We start from the raw sequence: 15,917 nt of genomic DNA on the forward strand, positions 1-15,917 counted from the left end.
GCTTTGAATGTAATTGACTTTTGATGTCAGGTTCAATGTCAACTATGAATGTCCAAGATGGTTAAAAGAAAGAAATCTAGTTTTAAACATATGGGTCATGTTTTTGAAAATGCAATCTTTGCATGTATGTTGTTTTCATACGTTTTTGAAAAACTTTTTTTTGAAATACCATATTCTATGCTTTTTAAATACATTTTATAACTCTAAACGTGGTGTAAAAATGTAAAATTGTTACATATTTTCTGTATTATTCTATAGTTGTGTATATATATATATAGTTGTAAAGTATTGATATAGAATACAGAAAATATTTTTAAATAAATTGTGAATTTTTAATTCCATTGCTGTTGTTAGTATATTCATATACAGTATTGCTGGAAACAGTACTCTGTGTCAGTCGTATTTAAACGCACGCTCCGGTTCCGTTTCGACCGCAGTGTGTACACTCCATCCACACCGCTTGCGACGCGTCAAACCCAGAACGCTCGCTGACTGTTCGCGCTTCTCGGACTGTGTAATTGCATTCCCTGCTAATGTTTGTAAATCAGCCTCGGCCAGCGCAAGGGCACAGACTCAGCCCTATGATTGATGTTCTGTAACATAAGAAATGACAAGAGCATGCCAAGCCAAGCCGGAGAGGAATCAGATCTGTCTGCGTGTGTGTGTGTGTGTGTGTGTGGCCGATTGTTATTCAAGCCTTTCCAAAGAAGGGCTCCTTGTGTAGGCTGTTGTTGGAGGGTCTCTCTCATGTTTTTGGTTTATTCTAAATACAGACAGACGGCAGCGCCGGGCACGTCCATATAGAGGTTATCCAAACCCTGAACCTGTTCATGGACAGGGAGAGCAAACATGTTTTCATGGAGAGCTCATCTGGACAAATATCAGATGGTTATTGTCTGGACTGTGCTCAGAATATTCCTGCTAGGCTGATAAATCAAAACGGTCTTCATAAGAGTAACCGGACTGAGGAGATTAAATGTTAAAGTGTAAGAATTAGTCATTGACAAACACATCGATCGATTGCTAATCTGAATATTGAACGTTTGTATGGGGAGGAGCCATGTCCCTCACATTGTCTATGGTGGCCTTTGGAGGACAAAGAGGTTTTGTGAAATAGTTGATCTTTTTGTTTTAAGTTGTTGGATGACAGCTCTTTTCCATTGACGTTGTTTAATCAGCTTCGAGTTAAACAGTCAAAATCCATCTGTCATCATGAAAAGCCGCACCAGCAGTGAGCGCACAGCGCTGTGTTATTTCCCATGAATCCGCTGGGCTCGATATATGAATCACACACATTTGCACATCAGAGTTTTTCTTTGTTTCTGGAGTTAGTCTAGGTCACACCTGGTTCAGGTTATTGATGTGCTCACCTGCAGCCTGTGACAGTTCAAGTCGTATTTAATGCGACGTGAATGCAGCCACCGAATGCTTCCGCAGCATCTTTCATCTCGAAACGGGCTCGCATGTGGGTGGAAGCTAAAGAATATTGTGTTATTGAACCTTTTGTGGCCAATTCCACATCCAGTATGTGATTTTACTTTGTAGAAGCTATTTATTGAGACCTAATGCATGTGAGAAAGCCAAAATGTTTACACAATCCTAATGTGCGCAGCTTATTCAGTTTTATGTGCAAATATGTGCCATTTAACATCATTTGTACCATTCCAAATGGATGCATTTTGCAGATTGCATTGATTGGGTTTAAAATGCTTAAAAACGTGTCGATTAATTGGTTTTGAGTTATGAAATGCGCATAGGCGCATAGGTGAAGCTGTTTGCTCACAAAACATCCACCTGTGAGTTATTTTGCCTCATGTTGCAACAGAGTATGAACAAAAGCAAAGCTATAAATATGAAATTCAGAGCGAATATTCTTAGCTTACATTTAAGCCTTAGTAGTTGTTAAGTTTGTTGTTAACTGGTGCATGCATACTTCAAATTTATTTCTAAATATGTGTCATTTAACAGATGCATTAGTCATTTTTTGCCCATTCCATATGGTTCTTTTACATTTTGCAGATTGCACTGATTACAACTAATATGCATTGATTAATGGGTCATAAATGCACATAGATGTTATTTATGGAGCTGATTGCTCGCAAAATACCCACCTGAACGCTATTCTTCCTCACGTTACAACAGAAAAAAAGCTCACATTAAGTCAGTGGTCTTGAGAGCTGTTAAGTTTGTTGTGGTGTGCATGCATATTTTGTGCATGTAACCTTTTTTAATCTTAACAATAGTCTTGAGAGTTAGGTTTGTTGTTAACTGGTGTGCATGTGCATTTTTGACATGTTAACTTTTTAATTATTAATGAGACTTCAGTTTTTTGCGTTAATATGTCATTTAACAGTTGCATTAGCCATGTTTCCCATTTCAGTTGAGTTTTGCAGTTTGCATGGATTGTTTAAAACTCCTCAAAATGCATTGATTCATAGGTTGCAAGTCATAAAATGCACATAGATATTATTACAAAGCTGTTTGCTCACAAAACATCATCTGAAAGTTATTCTTAATCAAAATACAACAGAAGAAAAGCTATAAATATGAAATTCAGAGCAAACACTGTCAGCTCACTTTTAGTCTATAGTTTTGAGAGTTATTATCTGGTGCCCATGCACATTTTAGGCATGTTAACCTTTTAATTATTAATGATACTTCAATTTTTTTTTGAGTAAATATGTCAATTTAACAGTTGCATTAGCCATGTTTCCCATTTCATTTGGGTTTTGCAGATTGCACTGATTGTTTTAAACTCCTCAAAATGCATTGATTCATGGGTTGCAAGTCATTAAATGCACATGGATGTTACTTACAAAGCTGTTTGCTCACAAAACATCCATCTGAAAGTTATTCTTCCTTGTGTTTTAACACTGAAGAAACACTATAAATATGAAATTCAGTGCAAACACCGTCAGCTTGGATTACGTTTGTAGTCTTGAGAGTTGTGAAGTTTGTTGTTAACTTTTTGCACACTTGAGACTTCAGTTTTGTTTAAATATGCCATTAGTCACGTTTTCCCTATTCCATATGAATGCATTTTGCACCGATTGTGTTTAAAACTCTTAAATGCAAGTCATAAAATGCACATAGATGTTACTTATGAAGCTGTTTACTCATAAAACATCCACCTGAAAGTTATTCTTCCTTGTGTTTTAACACTGAAGAAAAGCAATAAATATGACATTCAGAGCAAACACTGTCAGCTTAGATTAAGTTTGTAGTCTTGAGAGTTGTAAAGTTGGTTGTTAACTTGGACATGTAAACATTTTTTTATACATTTGAGACTTCAATTTTTATTTAAATTCTTAATTTAAAGTTGCATTAGTTATGTTTTCCCCATTCCATGCATTTTGCACCGATTGTGTTTGAAACTCTTTAAAATGCATTGATGAATGGGTTGCAAGTCATAAAATGCACATAGATGTTACTTAGGAAGCTATTTGCTTACAAAACATCCATATGAAATCATGTTACAACAGAAGAAATGCCATAAATATGTAATTCAGAGCCAGCACTGTCAGCTTATGTGGTGTGCATGTGTATTTTGGACTTATGTTAACTTAATATATATTTGAGACTTAAATTGTTTGTGTAAATGTCATTTAACAGGTGCATTTGAAATTTTCCCCGTTCCATATGGATGCATTTTGCACTAATTGTGTTATAACTCTTAAAAATTCATTGATTGATGAGCAAGACTTACATGTTACTCACAAAACATCCACCTGAAAGTTATTTTCCCTCATGTTACAATAAAAAAAAAGCTATAAATATGAAATTCAGAGCCGCTTTCATTAAGTATGTAGTCGTTAGAGTTAAGTTTGTTGTTATCTGGTGCGCCTGCATATTTCGGACATGCTAACTTTTTAAATATTCACGAGACATCGCTGTTAACTCATTTATGAATCTAGTCAGACGCTGTTTATTGCATGCTGTGACGGTCTTTGTTATTCTCCCGTGTGGCCCCTGCGGGATATCGTGTCCACAGCGTCCCCAGAGGGCCCCTCACCCACTCTTGAACTTGGACTCCAGTGAGATCCATAGATCGGGCCGGGTGAAAAAGAAAAGATGGAAAATATTCAGCAGCACCTTTAACGTGTCTAAAACTTCAGGTGTGTTAAAGCTTGGAGTTCAAACGCTGCTTCCCGGAAGAACGTTTTTATTCCTCTAACCCCAGACCCCCCTGAACGGAGCGCCACTGCTTGTATTGACCAGCAGACGAATAAGTTCAGGAGAGGGGGGTATCTGCGGCTGACAGTTGATTTATGACCCTCTTTGTCTGTGTTGGTCTGTAGCGGAGCATCTGGCCGTGTCAGATGATGTTTTCGCTGGGGTCTGTGGCTTATGGCTGTCGCTTTGGTTGCTCTCAAATTACATCATTTCATACAGCAGTTCCTGTATTGCCATTAATCCTCAGAGGTGTTTCAGTGATATTCCCTCATGAACGAGCCTTGTGTTCGAGTCTCGTTGGGAATTCTTCATAAGAGGGAATATTTGACATCCTCCTGTCTTGATATAAGGCATAGCGATAAGGTTTTTTTTTAGCGGTTTGTGGTGATATTCTCTCACTAAAATGTTTAAATACAGAAGTGAGCATCATTCATGTGATAAAATGAGAAATTGTGGTAACACTTTACAATAAGCTTCCATTTTTTAACTATGTTTAATGCATTAACCAACATTAAGAATAAGCAATACATTTGTTACAGTATATGTCTTTGTTAACATTAAATATACATAAAAATAAGATTATATATATATATATATATATATATATATATACATATTTTAATGTATTAGTAAATGTCGGAAGCAACATTTGTATCATGGTTAGTTTAACTAATGTTAATAATTGAATCCTTAATTGATAGTGTTGCCAAAATGGTTTTGCAACTAGGGTTAGTAACTATTTTTTGTTTTATTTTAAATAATTGTATTGTATTTTATAATATAAATAGTAATAATTACAGTAATTATCATAAAACAATAATCACACACACACACACACACACACACACACACACACACACACACACACACACACACACACACACACACACACACACATATATGTATATATACAGTACAGACCAAAAGTTTGGACACACCTTCTCATTCAAGTGTGTCCAAACTTTTGGTCTGTACTGTAGATATGAATACAACTGAAAAAACTTGTGAAAAAATATCTTTCAGGTGGTCAAATAGCAAATAGTGGAGCAGCCACCTACTTGTAAAAGTTATTTGTAGTTGTTTTTTTTTTTACTTTTAAAACTGGATTTTCCAAAAGATGGGCAAAAATCTTACACTAAACCAAGTGAAATTATCCATGTTATCCCTATGAATTAAAGTTAGAAATGCGGGTCTTTTATAAAGTGAATTTCACATAAAAAAGCAGTTTTTAAAAGCATTTAAAGCATTTAAAAAATATTTATTTATTAATTTATATATATTTAAAAAATATCACTAACCCACTGAAAACTGCACAAATGTAGAGTAAAAACTTTAATAAACAGAACAATATACAGTACAGACCAAAAGTTTGGACACACCTGTATATGTCTGTACTGTATATGTATGTATATATAATTTCTATATTAAACTAATAAATACTACATATAAAGCATATAAAACTATATATATATATATATATATATATATATATATATATATATATATAAAACTATAACAAACTATTTCTTTAAAAGTTTTTATATATATATATATATATATATATATATATATATATATATATATATATATATGTCACGCGGGTGTGCAGGACGAGACGAGACGATAGACGAGATTAACAATCAACAATAAATTTAATAGAATTCTCCAAGATGAACAAGGCAGGAACAGGCAGGAACACAGAGGGCTTTCACACACATCCAGATAACGTTAAAGACCGACAAAAGACTAAACTCAAAGACAGACTTATAAAGGGCAACTAATTATCAAACACAGGTGACACAGATGACTAATGATTACAAGGACAGGTGAAACAGATAATGGCTAAACACAGGGCTAAACCAAATGAACACAGAATGGCAGGGGAAGACAATGGGAGAAACCAATGACAGACGGGGTTGTGACATCACGCCCCCCTCCGGAAAGGCGCGTCCTCGCGCCGTGGAGAAAACGAGAGGGGCGGAAGAACAGAGTACATAAGGGAGGAGGCTTGGGCGGAGGACGGTACCCCTGGAGGGGGACAACAAACAAAGTCAACAGAGTCCAGGGGGGCGACGAAGGTGGGAGGAGCCAGGGAGGAAACAGGAGGGGCCTGAAGCAGGAGGAACTGACCCAGACCACAGCCATGATGACGGCCCACGGTGGAGCCGACGGAGGGAGGAGCCATGGTGGAGGAAGGCGTGCCGACTCCATGGGGCCGACCGACAGAGGCGGAGCAGATGGCGGAGGAGCCCGAGGCGGAGACGGAGAGCCGATGATCCGGGGTGACGCCGAGGATCCGGAGGGCCAAGGTGGAGCAGGCTCTGGCGCCCGAGGCGGAGGCGGAGTCCCGGAGATCCGCGGCGGAGCCGGAGCGACAGAGGATGGAGGCTGTGCCCGCAGGAAGGAGGAGTCCCAAGGAGCCGGTGGGACGGCGCGACGAGGCACAGCCGGAGGAGCAGAGTCCTGAGGAGCCGATGGGGTGACGACTGACCAGGGCGGAGCCGGAAAGACGATGGAGCCCGGTGGAGCTGGTGGATCGACGGGCGACGGTGGAGAGGAGGGCGTCGAGAGCCGTGGTGGAACCGCGGGGTCGAAGGGCCGAGGCGGAGTCCAGGACTCGGAGGCTGGAGGCGGAGCTGAGGAATCCTCCAGCCGAGACGCCGATGGAAGCTGGCAGTCCCGCGGCGAGCCCACTGCACAGGTGGATGGCTGAGGGTGAGCAGGGGGACTGACAGGTGATAGCGGAGATTCAGGACGGCTGGACGGGACCAGCGGAGATTCAGGATGGCTGGACGGGACCAGCGGAGACTCAGGATGGCTGGACGGGACCAGCGGAGATTCAGGATGGCTGGACGGGACCAGCGGAGACTCAGGCATAGGCAGAAGAGGGCGGGTGGGTGGGAAGTTCAGGCAGGCCAGTGGTTCTGTGGAAAAGTCTATTAAGTCCCCAGAGTGTTGCTCATTCTCACCCCCAGTGGTGGTGCAGTGGGCAGGGCTCTCTGTAGCCCTCTCTTGCTCCACGTCACACTCCACCGTCGCGGATGTAGCAGTCGGCTCTCGCACCTGGTCCGATGGGTCCGGCTCTGGCTCTGTCGCTCTCGGCTCGGGCTCTCCATCGTCGGTGGGCTCGGGCTGCAACTCCGCTTGTCGGGGTGATGTTGGGCTGGGTTCTGGGTCTGGAGTGGGGCTGGTGTCATCCTTCGCGGTCAACGAAGCTCTGCTGGACACCAGCACCCACTCGATGTAGTCGGCGAGGCTCTCTCGAGGACCCTCCCCGGACAGCTGCCTCTGGATGTTATCATTAAGTCCCACGCGGTAGAACGTGCATAGGCAACTGTCCGGGTAGTGCGTAAACGGGGCGAGGAATATAAAGTCTCTGGTGTGGTCCTCGAGAGAGCGGTTCCCCTGCTTCAGGAGGAGGATGAGGACGGCGGGATCATTCATGACGGGGGAAAAAAAAAATAAACTAAACACTGATACAAAAAAAACGGAAAATAAACGCAGGGGAAGACGCCGTGAATTTTTTTTGGGTCGGTCTTTCTGTCACGCGGGTGTGCAGGACGAGACGAGACGATAGACGAGATTAACAATCAACAATAAATTTAATAGAATTCTCCAAGATGAACAAGGCAGGAACAGGCAGGAACACAGAGGGCTTTCACACACATCCAGATAACGTTAAAGACCGACAAAAGACTAAACTCAAAGACAGACTTATAAAGGGCAACTAATTATCAAACACAGGTGACACAGATGACTAATGATTACAAGGACAGGTGAAACAGATAATGGCTAAACACAGGGCTAAACCAAATGAACACAGAATGGCAGGGGAAGACAATGGGAGAAACCAATGACAGACGGGGTTGTGACAATATATATATATATATATATATATATATATATATATATATATATATATATACAGAAAATATTTTTTAACAGATTTTAATAAATAAATGTTTTATATATAATAAATACTAAATTAAAAAAGCATAACTAATAATTATTTTAATACATTTTTTTAAAGTTTTTTTTTTTTACAATTTTGTCCATATTTTTAGACGATAAAAAAGTGGTTTTTTTTTTTCACTTTTATTTATTTATGAATGATTTGCTAGCTCTCAGTTTATTTCTGTTCACTTCTTCGACCATAATTTGTTGCTGCTAGTGTATCTTGTGTAAATGTTAATGACCTTGTTTAAGACTTGTTATACCGCGAACTGAAGATGAGAACGACGCCGAATGATGTTCCTCATTTAATCTGTTTCCTAAGCGATAGGACACGTCCTCGTAAGAACGGACGACGGGTTCTTCTAACCTCATAAAAGAGATGACAGAAATAGACGGGCTACAGGTTTTGGTGACCTTGGTTTCCACTGGTCTCAGGTCACATGGCCGTTGCCGTGGTAATAATTCACACCAGCCAGATGGCATTTCCGTGGGCGCTCGTGGAAAGGACAGGCCAAAAGGTCCCCGCTAGTCTCTTTTAGGACAGATCTGACCAATAGGGAGCAGCCTAACAAGATCCCTGTGCAAACAAACTGTCCTCTTTTGTCCCAGAGTGTGCAGAGCATTGGTGACCAATATGAAAGCTGATGAAATATGCAGTTGGTACTTTCTTTTTTATATTACAACACATAAATCAAACTGTAAGACTGTTTATTTATGTATATTTGCGTTCTAGCTCGTCTTTCCTGTCACTTTTTTTTGTTTAAAAACTTTTTCCTGTCCCAGTTTAATGTGCAGAGACTACACAACCATTTGAATGGACACAAAAATGCTTGTCTAGTGCATTTCCAATGTGCAGTCCTGCTGTTTATAAGATATAGTTTAGTAGATTAATAATCTTTTTTATGTGCATTGATTGAATTTAATTTTACCTCAAAAGTGACATAATTTTTTTTCACTTTAATTTAATTTTAGTTTTGTCATTTTTATTCATTATATATATATATAATTTTTTTTTTTTTTTTTTTTTTTTTTTTTTAGTAATTTTTTGTTATTTTGTTACTTAAACTAAACAAAAAATTAGAAAAAAATGCAATGTTTCACATGCAGTGCATTGTACTTAATTCGTAATGCAACAAAGCTTGACATCCGAGTTTGCGTTCATATACTTGCATAGATTATTTTTCCGCTTAAGAAAGACATTTGTAGATTTACTTCGTGAGGAGCTCATCTCTTTGTTTGTTTATGCAAAACAGATCATGTCTTGACATGTTCAATGGCAGATGTGTTTAGGAAACCTGTTTGGAAACCATATTTATTATGCGCAGTTTTTATCTACTGTTATTGAAGTAAACCTTAAAAAATTGACCCTGGACCACAAAACCAATTATAAGGGCCTTTTTTTTAATTGAACTGAATTTAAATAAATAAGCTTTTCATTGATGTATAGTTTGTTAGGACAATATTTGGCTGAGATACAACTATTTGAAAATCTGGAATCTAAATATTGAGAAAATTCGCTATTAAAGTTGTCCAAATGAAGTTCTTAGCAGTACATATTACTAATCAAAAATTCAATTTTCATATGTTTACGGCAGGAAATTTACAAAATATGCTCATGGAACATAATCTTTACTTAATATCCTAATGATTTTTGGCTATTTCTACAAATATACTTGTGCTACTTAAGATTGGTTTTGTGGTCCAGGGTCACACATTTGTTGTAGTTTGTGTTCATCACTAGAAGTTTACTCAACTGTGACGACTTCTGTGTGCTTCTGAGAACCCCAGAAATGTAAAAAAGGTCCATTGTGGTGCAAAAACCACACTTCACCTTTGAGCCTTAGGCTGTAGCGTGTCATCAGTCTTTCAGCTGTTTTTGCAGTTTCTCAGGGACCATGTTTTGCATGACTCAGGTGTTTGCATGTCATCTTTACGCCACGAAACGTGACTGTAACATCGTCAAACAGTGCCATCACTCCTCTGTGCATGTGTGGCATCTTTGTGCTGTAGTTTGCTCAGAGCTTTTCCCCAAGCGGCTCCAATTGGCCGTGAAAAAGACTCATTTCAACTCCGTATTCATTCACGGTGGAGGGGGATCTGTGTTTATTGCTGTTATTGTTGCTGTCAAATGCGCTGGATCTGGAAACGGTTTAGAGATATTCTGCAAGGCGCTCGGATTTGCAGGGATAAAACGCTGTTGTCGAGAGGAAACCTCAGCAACGTTTACTAACCGGTAGCACAACAGAACTACAGACAGTTTATGCTGCGCTAATGCATGACAATCAAATATGATGGTTTATTAGGTACTATAAACATGAGTTAAATAATAGAATTGCTTGTTGTTGTTTAGAAACTCCCAATGCAGATCCATAATAAGTTGCATTTAACTCTTTAGAGTTGGTGTTTGCTTTTGTTGGAATATCTGCTGGTCTTTGAGTACAAGTTTAGGACTGCTTTGTGAATGTGTTTGATTGATTCTTTTAGATGAGAACTGTCTGATTTATGCTTCATAACGATTCAAGAAACCTTGTAACACAGATTTTAAATCGTTTAAACATTTTTTTGTGACCTTTCGCTCACAATTTGGAGTCCTGCTGCATATTAATCCTTAGCATCAAGCTATTTAAAGTTAGAAGTTTTTTGCTCACAATTTGGAGTCGGAGCGCATATGAATCCACAAAGTAAGATGCATTAAACACTTTAAAGTTGTTAAAGATCCACTAGTGTTTACAGAAGTAGGACTGATTCAGGACTGATTTGTGAATGTTTGATTCATTCTTTAAATCAGAACCAGCTCAATTGTGCTTCATAATGGTGCAATTGTTTAGCCATTTTTGTGACATCTTGCCCACAGTTTGAAGTCCCAATGCATATTAATTCACATTGAAGATGCATTAAACTCTTTAAAATGATTTTTTGGAATCTTCCAGGGATTTTTTTGAAAGTTCCCGGAAATTTACCAGAAATGTTACACTTCTTTGCAACCCTAATTGTAACACCAATATTAAACTTTTTTTTTTGCACAATTTTGAACATAATTTGGAGTCCCATTGCATATGAATCCACAGTAAGATGCATTAAACACTTTAAAGTTGTTAAAGATCCACCAGTGTTTACAGAAGTAGGACTGATTTAGTAGGACTGATTCATTGCATATTATTAATCCACATTTAAGATGCCTCATTCTTTAATTCTTTAAAGTTACTCTTCACAGTTGTTAGTAGATCTGCTAGTGTTTACAGAGGTAGTATGTTGTACATTCAGGACTGATTTTTCAATGTTTGATTCATTCTTTAAATGAGAACCAGCTCAATTGTGCTTCATAATGATCCAACTGTTTAGACATTTTTTGTGACATTTTTCTCACAGTTTGAAGCCCCAATGCATATTAATCCACATTTAAGATGCATCAAAATCTTTAAAGTTTCTCTTCACCGTTAGAAGATCTGCTAACTACATTGTAAGTTATGGGCTGATTTGTGAATGTTTGATTAGTTCTTTAGGTGAGAATCAGCTTATTTGTCCTTCATAACAATCAAAGAAACATTGTAACAGATTTTAAACATTTTATTTCTTTTTTTTTGCAAAATTCTGCTCATAATTTGGAGTCCTGATGTATTCATCCACATTTAAGGTGCATCAAACTCTTCAAAGTTACTCTTCACTATTGTTAGGAGATCTGCTAGTGTTTACCAACATGGTATATTGTGTACAGTGTACATTCAGGACTGATTTGTGAATGTTTGATTCTTTAAATGGGAACCAGCTCAATTGTGCTTCATAATGATCCATTTTTTGTGACATTTTTCTCACAGTTTGAAGTCCCAATGCATATTAATCCACATTTAAGATGCATCAAACTCTTTAAAGTTATTCTTCCCTATTGTTAGAAGATCTGCTAGCTACATTTTAAGTTCTCGACTGATCCTTTGGACTTTGGACTGAATGTTTGATTGGTTCTTTAGATGAAAACCAGCTTATTTGTCCTTCATAACAATGAAAGAAACATTGTAATGCAGATTTTGAATCATTTAAACTTTTTTTTGCAACATTTTGCTCACAGTTTTGGAGTGCTGATGCATTTTAATCCACATTTAGGATGCATCAAACACCTCAAATTTACTCTTCACTATTGTTAGAAGATCTGCTAGTGTTTACCGAAGTAGTACTGTGTGCAGTGTATATTCAGGACTGATTTGTCAATGTTTGATTCACTCTTTAAATAGAAACCAGCTTAATTGTGCTTCATAATGATCCAGTTTTTTTAGCCATTTTTGTGACATTTTTCTCACAGTTTGAAGTCCCAGTGCATATTAATCCACATTTAAGATGCATCAAACTCCTTAAAGTTGCTCTTCCCCATTAGTAGAAGATCTGATAGCTACATTGTAAGTTCTGGACTGATTTGTGAATGCTTGATTGGTTCTTCAGATGAGAATCAGCTTGTTTGTCCTTTATAACAATCAAAGAAACAATGTAACACAGATATTAAACATTTTATTTATTTTTTTTGCAAAATTGTGCTCATAATTTGGAGTCCTGATGCATATTAATTCACATTTAGGATGCGTCAAACTCTTTAAAGTTACTCTTTGCTTTCTCAAATTTACTCTTCACCGTTTACCGAAGTAGTATTGTGTACAGTGTACATTCAGGACTGATTTGTAAATGCTTGATTCATTCTTTAAATGGGAACCAGCTCAATTTTGCTCACAGTTTGGAGTCTCAGTGCATCCACATTTAAGGTGCATCAAACTCTAAAGTTATTCTTCACCATTGTTACAATATCTAATAGCTACATTGTAGGTTCTGGACTGATTTGTGAATGTTTGATTGGTTATTTAGTTGAGAACCAGCTTATTTGTCCTTCATAACCATCAAAGAAACATTGTAAAAGATTTTGAATCATTTAAACTTTTGTTTTTTTGCAGTGTTTTGCTCACAGTTTTGGAGTCCTGACATACATTAATCCACATTTAAGATGCATCAAACTCTTATAGGTATGTGTGGCGCCATTATTTCAATGACGTTAAATGGCTGCACTCAGTGAGCTACTGCCCCTAACCTTTGCTATTTTGAAAGCAATACAACTCGGAAAATAAAATACGGATGCAATGCCACATTGTGCGGATTTTGGTTGTAATTTTCAGTAGAAGGCCAACAAGAGAAGTGATGCAAGTCTTCACTGCTTTTCCTAGCGATAAGAAGAGGAGCAAAGAATGGGAAGATGCATGTGGACGAATAAAGCTTACTAAAGACCTACTAAAGATCCTGACAGGATGTAAACAGGCTCATGCTTGTCATTACGCTGCAGCCTCTGAAGGAGTTTCTCAGCGCGGATTTCACTCGATATCCAGGACGTTTAGACTTCTGAATTGTGTTGCTGTAAAAATAGTAACAGGTAGCACCAGCAGTTCACCATTTGAAGGCATAATGGTGCCTCGCATAGTCCAAAATATGTATAAAAGGATGTGGATTTTTTAAATAACGTAAATCTTTAATGGGTTTTCTACTACGTATTTTAGTAAGAGACATCATTTACATTATATTTAGCCATACATGTCATAATTTTGCTCATGGTATTGATAATCGATGCATATTATTACACAGTAAGATGCATGAAACACTTTGAAGTTACAAGATCAGCAAGCACTTGCAGATTTTTGCATACTTTAAGTTCAAGACTGATTTGTGAATGTTTGTTTGGTTCTTGTTGGCTTCATAACGATGCAGAAATCGCCGTAACACATTTTAAATTGTTTAAACTTTTGTGGTGACATTTTGCTCACAGTTTGGTCTCCCGACGCATATTAATTATGAGGAACAGTGCTTGTGCATGTATGAGGCCATTAGGCATGTGAATCGGGAAGTAATGAAATCGACTCGCATGTGTGCGTGTTTGCGCTGACCATCATTAGATTGTTTTGAAAAGCTAATCTGTGTCGAATTAGGCAATTATAAACTCATATTCACCATCGAGAGCCTCCGTCTGTGCTGAGAAACAAACATTTCCATAAGTGTGCACCCTAATGTCTCACCCTTCACAAAAAAAAAAAAACGCTGCCTAAAACAATCTCTTATCCATCAGGCTGGCAGAATGGAAATTCCATCTCTCTCTGTGAACCTTCGGCGGAGGAAACAAAGAGGAGAGAAAAGCGTCGAGAAAAGGCTTTTACGCTGTCTGCAAATTGAGTTGTGAAGATCCCAGAGTCACGTTCCCCTCCCGCTCAGCCGACAACATTAGAGGAGAAGTGAAACTGACTCAAGATTTAAGCAGTTTAACCTTCCTCTGTAGAATTAGCGCTCGAGACTTCAAAGCGGATACTTCAGCACGCGGAGAGGAATGATAAACCGTTTTTTGCTCGGCGCCGGGCGCCTATTCACCGAGCGAGAGAGCCGGTCTGTCATAAAACAGCCTCTTAATCGCTGTGACCCTCCTAGGGCTCGATTTTCATACCTGTCCACACTTATTTTCCCCCATTCACCTCCACTGTTCCTGGATTAACCCTCCATGCATGTGCTTTGATAGCATGGTGCACTTTTTTGCTATGTTGGTGGCTTATTTCTTTAACTACACAAAGCCAATGACTCGCGAACCCGTTGTGTGTTACATTGAAGTTGCTAGCATTCTATTTGCTCTTTCACTTGGACTAGTAAGACACTACCTAGCAACTACCTACAATACCTTAGTAAACGCATAGCACAGCCTGAAATCTTTGGTGAGCGCGTACTTTTGATTCAGTCTGATTCATTTTAGCAAACTGGTTCATTTGATTCAGTGATCATGCACAAAAATGATTCACTGATTCTTTGAAGAAACAAAGGAATTGAAAGAATTTCCCAAATTTCTCTGCGACTTTACATTTAATTTTTAGTGGCTGATTATTCCTGTTTATTTAAGCTTTTTTTGTTTGATTATTAGTTTTCAAATTATGTTCTTTATTGTTCCAAACATTAAAAAAGAGTGATGAGTCTCTTCAGAGAACTGATTCACTGATTCTTTTGAGAACTGAAGGAAACAAATCTTTTTACATTACTACATGACAATTTCACATTTCCCTTTTGTAGTAAAATTACAAATTATTTCTGTTTATTTTAGGCTATAGGTAGTGCCGCTTTCAGCTTAATTTTTTTTTTTTTGTCTCGAGCATAGGTTTTGTCATATTTAGTTGTTTTATTGTTCTAAACAATTAAAAAAGGTTAAAAAATGTAATACAGAAAATATAATATTCTTCATAATATTCTTAATGTTGTAGAACATTGAGATTAAACTTCAGCATGTTTTGCAAGTTGGTTCAGCTAAATAATTAAAAAGAATTAGTTGAGTCTATTCAGAGAACCGATTCACTGATTCTTTGGAGAGCTGAAAGAAAAAATCTTTCACATTACTATGTGATGTTTTTACATTTCACTTTTTGTATTCACATTTCTGATTCACTGGTTCTTTTTGAGACTGATCAGCTAAACCTGATTCACTGAATCTTTTGAGACTCAAAACCAAAAGAATCACTCATTCCTGTGACTTTTTAATTTTTGTAGTCAAATTGTATATTTTTTAATATTCTAGTATTTTTTTTTTTAAATTCTCGTTTGAGTTTTTTTTCCATTTAGGTTATAGGTTATGTCGTATTTTGTTGTTTGATTGTTTTAAACAATTAAAAAAGGTTAAAAAATGTAATAGAGAAAATATAATATTGTTTAATGTTTTATATATTTATAATAATAATATTTTTAGTTTTGAACATTGAAATTAAACTTCAGCATGTTTTGTTTGGGTTTAGCTGAATAAT

At 37.7% G+C, this 15,917-nt stretch overlaps 1 protein-coding gene across 1 annotated transcript in view; it reads left to right on the forward strand.

Annotated features, from left to right (window-relative positions):
• The window catches only part of cux2b (cut-like homeobox 2b), a 168,875-nt gene that overhangs the window by 894 nt on the left and 152,064 nt on the right, over positions 1–15,917 (forward strand). The window lies entirely within an intron of this gene.

Source organism: Garra rufa, chromosome 15 (genome assembly GCF_049309525.1).
Source record: "Garra rufa chromosome 15, GarRuf1.0, whole genome shotgun sequence".
In the NCBI taxonomy this organism is placed as follows: Eukaryota; Metazoa; Chordata; class Actinopteri; order Cypriniformes; family Cyprinidae; genus Garra; species Garra rufa.